Genomic DNA, 4,201 nt, shown 5'->3' with positions numbered 1-4,201 from the left:
ATTCACACACTCACACTCTCATACACATTCACACACACATTCACTCACACACTCACACACTCACATTCACACACTGTCTCACACACACTCACAACTCTCTCACATACACATTCACACACTCACACACACTCACACACTCACTTCCTTGCTCACTGCTTCTGGTCTAGAACAAGCCCCAGGCCCCGAGAGCTCTGTCTGGGCTTCCCTGTGACCTGGTGTGAACTTGTGGCAGCCCTGGAAGGGGAAGTGCCTGTCCGGCCACTGTGGCCACACCCAGCAGCAGGCCCCTGTGTGGGCAGCACCCGTGGGTGACCAGCTCAGGATTGGGACCCTCTGCCCAGCGTGGGCTCCACTTGTCCTTGCTGACTGGGGAGAGTGAAGGGTGAGGGGACCTAAGACCAGGGTCCTCATGTCACTGGACCCTGGCCTTCTGTACAGGCCGTGGGGAGCCCAGGGTGCTTCTGCTCGAGCGCAGCTCCCAGGCCTCCCTGTGAGTGAGGCCCCAGTGCACTGAGGTCAGCTGCTGGGCCTGCGACGTGGGCGCTGGGAGAGGACTGAGCCTGAGACGGAAGGGAGTGGCACCTGCAGCGGCCTTCGGGAGGGGGCTGTTAAAGCCCAGGAATCCTGGAGCCGTGGCTGGGAGCTCAGCTCCTGCCGCATCCTGAGTGCCTTTGGGTCCCTGCAGGTGAGCACCCCGAGGGAGCAGTCTCAGATCAAATGTCCCCTTTTGAGAGAACTTAGCAGCATGGAGGAAGATTCCAAATGCCCATCCAGGTGAGTGACCTCGCAGGAAGTGACTTTCCCAGGTGAGTGACCTCTCAGGAAGTGACTTCCAGGTGAGTGACCTCTTAGGAAATAGCCTCTCAGGTAAGTGACTTTCCCGGTTGTGGCCTTTCAGGTAAGTTGCCTCCCTAGCCTCTCAGGGAAGTGGCCTCTCTGGGTAAGTGACAGTCAGGTGCAGTGTCCCCAGGGGGTGCCCTCCCAGGGTCCCAGGTGCCTGCTGGAGCAGGGATGGGCACACAGGTCTCCCTGCTTCCAAAGCTCCCGGTCATAACCCACGCAGCTGCTGTGACGGCGCCCGGGGGCTTCACTAGGAATCTTCCGTGAAGTCAGTTCTCCACCGAGGGCTTGTGAGAAATAGTGGGAGGGGGTCCCTGTCCTAGAGGGCCTGGCCGTGGACTCTGCTCTTGCCCCACGCTGTCCCCACTGAGGTGAGAACCGAGTGCTCTCAGAGTCCCTCTGCAGAGGCCGGCGCGTGGCACAGTGACCTAGATCTCAGCACTGTCCCCAGCTGCACACGGGACTTCTGCTGTCAGAGCCTCGCTCGGGCTCCGCTACCCCTCTGGACAGCGTCGGCCAGGCGAGTGGTGACCTCTTCTCCCAGCTGGCCCTGTGGCCATGGGCAGGGGAGGTCCTGGAGGCAGAGCCCTCCGAGACCAGCAAACTGCCCACCGGGGTCAGCAGGGGCAGCAGGAGGGCTTGTTCCTGTCACCGTCGTAGGCACCAAGATCGGCCTGTGTGAGGCTGGCTCTTTCGGGATGGCACTGCCTGGTGTCAGATGTCTCAATCAGGAGAACTGAAGGTCCTGCTCCTTTACTCTGGAATCAACATGGCATGAAATTTATGTTTTAATTAAATTAATTCTCGTGACATGGCGACACCTAAGTGAATTCCCCTGTTAGAAAACCAAGACCTGATGGAGGAGCCCGGGTCTTTTTGTCCCTGCCCCAGGCGGCCACTGCTCACCTGGGGTGGCTGCTGGGCAGAGTGAGGGCCCTCTCTGGGGCTTTTCCTATGCCAGGGCCTGATGGCTACTCGGAAAGGCACAAGTGCTTGTCCAGTGCCCACTGTGTGCCCACAGGGCCCCCCTGGAGCACAGCCGGGGTGAGGGGAGGGGAGACAGCTCCACACAGCGAGGGGGGATGGGGGACCTGGAGCGCGGGAGGTCAGGGAGGGCTTCCTGGGGAGGCGGTGGAGTTGGAGCAGAGGGCAGAGGTCACGGGGTGACGTGGAGAGCAGTGGTCCTGCAGGGGTTGGGAGGGGAGGAGGCCTGAGGCAGGCCTCCACCCCTCGCCTGGCCTCCACCCCTCCTCTGGCCTCCTCCCTGGCCTCCCTGCTCCTGTTTCCTTACACCCCAACCTGTCCTCAGGACCAGGTCCTGTCTCTGCCCAAAATCTCCGGTGGTTCCCATTACCCCCAGAGTAAAAGCCAAATCGTCACGGGATACCGAAGCCTCAGATGACCATCTCTCTACCCCTCCCTGTGGTCACCTGTCACCCCTCTGGTGTCATCGCCCTGCATTCTCCTTGACCACTGGGCTCCAGCCACACACTCATCACTCCTCTCCTCTCAGGCCTGTTCCCTCTGCCTGTAGCCCTCTGTTCCCCACCGCTTCCTCCAAATCCCAGGCAGTCCCTCGCCTCCGTCTCCCCGCCAGGTCTCGCTGGGCAGCCTGGGCACGACTCCGATGGGTGCCGCTGTCACTCAACAGCGCCCCTCTGCCTGCATTGGTTGTGGTACCTCCTCACCTTTGATCTGTAGCCCTCTGTGACAAGTGAGGTCCAGGAGGGCTGGGGCCAGCTGCTGTGCTCATAGCCACGTCCTGTGTCCAGCACAGAGGGACCATGAGTCCGTACCAGGTGCATGCTGGGACACTGAACAGGGAGGAAACCAGAGCCTGCTCTCAGCAGACAAGCCTGCCGCCCAGGGGCACAGAGGGCCTGGGGCCTGGGGCCTGAGACGGCCTGAGCCCTTCTGCACTGTGTCCGTGGTATTAAAATTTCATGGGAAGAGACAAGTAAGAAAAAGTAGTCTAAAAATGTTCCTTGGGAGTGACGAAGAAACAAATGTGGAGGAACACGGAGGAGGGAAATCAGCTGAAACCACAGCCTGGGTCCCCGCATGAGCCTGGGTCCCCTCGTGGGCAGCCTGAGACCCGTAATCAAGATCTGTAACGTGTGTAAAGGGCCATTTATCCTGGTGGAGGGGAGAATAAAAGAAACGCCTCATTGCTTTGAGGAAACATTTTTTTTACTCCTGCCAAGGGACAGACTCACAAAGGATGGTATTTACATTTTCCTGAAGCCTCTAATTTTCTCATTTATCACTTGTCAGAGCCCGAGGCCCTTCCTCAGCGCCTGGAATGTTTGCAAACATCTAATGATGCCTTTACCCAACAGCCAGCCTCTGCGAGGAGCCTGCTCCTGGGGCTGAAGCTGCTGATTTAGTGCATTAATGTCACTCGGCGCCATCTCACAGGGGTCTCAGGGCCACCGTGGGCTCTCAGCTCTTGGGCCCTGTGTCCCCAGGTGCTCTAAGACGAGGAACCATGGAAACCATCCCAGCTGCCGGTCAGTGGGGAGACGGCAGAGCACCAGGGGACAAGGCCTCGGGAGCCGGGCCAAGGTCAGGGGCCTGTCCCAGGCTGGCTGGACTTGCCCAGAGGGGAGCTGCCAGGAGGGGACAGCGGCCAGGCTATGGGCCCTGGAGAGGCCGAGGCCTGGGGACCCCACGGTGCTGGGACTCACTCTCCTTCCCCCTCCATCAGCTCCTCAGCTGCCCCCTGCCCTCCCATGATGACCAACACCGGTCACCAGGTGGCCTCAGTCCAGACCAGGACAGGGACCCCCCAGGGCTGACCTTCAGGGAGCGTCTGGTCCTGCTGAGTCCTTGGTTCTGGTGACAAAGGGACACTGAGAGAAGCCAGGTGCTCTCTGGATCCTCCGTCACAAACCAGCTTAGATGCCACACATGGATGTCACCACCGGAACCTCAGAAATAACCTTGTAAGTTGTCACACGCTCAGGAGTGCGGGCTCTTTAGAGACTGAACCAGCTCGTGATTGGGGTCCCTGAAAGGCAAAGGGGTCGGGGACATTTCCCTTGTTCAACAGCATCCCCCACTGCTCTGGGGGAGCTTGAAGACGTTTGCTCTCCTGCGGGAGGGGCGGGGACGCGTCCTCTGGAACAGACTGGGAGGCGGGTGGCCACTGCCACGGTGGAGCCCCCGAGGGCCACCCCCCAGGCCTGCTGAGGGTACGGTGGGGGAGGCTCTGGGGACACTTCAGGGCAGGCCGAGGAGGGGACGGAGGAGAGGAAGGGGGACACTCCACAGGCCACCCTTAAAACTAGCTCAAGACGTCCCAGTCAGGCCGTTTCCCACCTTCTACCAGATCATTCTGAAGCCACTCGTCTGGTCTCCC

General features: G+C 60.2%; 1 long non-coding RNA gene across 1 annotated transcript; it reads left to right on the top strand.

The window, feature by feature from the left end:
• Positions 1 to 238: 238 nt before the first annotated feature.
• On the top strand, positions 239 to 3,926 carry LOC124085679 (uncharacterized). The gene is made up of 3 exons (XR_006849518.2): positions 239 to 515; positions 686 to 3,405; positions 3,548 to 3,926. It is a non-coding gene; the product is annotated as an uncharacterized LOC124085679 (long non-coding RNA).
• The last annotated feature ends 275 nt before the right edge of the window (positions 3,927 to 4,201 follow it).

This window comes from Marmota monax, unplaced genomic scaffold, assembly GCF_021218885.2.
Source record: "Marmota monax isolate L192 unplaced genomic scaffold, Marmota_monax_Labrador192_F-V1.1 WCK01_AAM20220418_F8-fsc00014, whole genome shotgun sequence".
NCBI classification, from domain to species: Eukaryota; Metazoa; Chordata; class Mammalia; order Rodentia; family Sciuridae; genus Marmota; species Marmota monax.
Note: the sequence above shows the minus strand (reverse complement) of the source record. Positions and strands in the feature narration are given on the sequence as shown.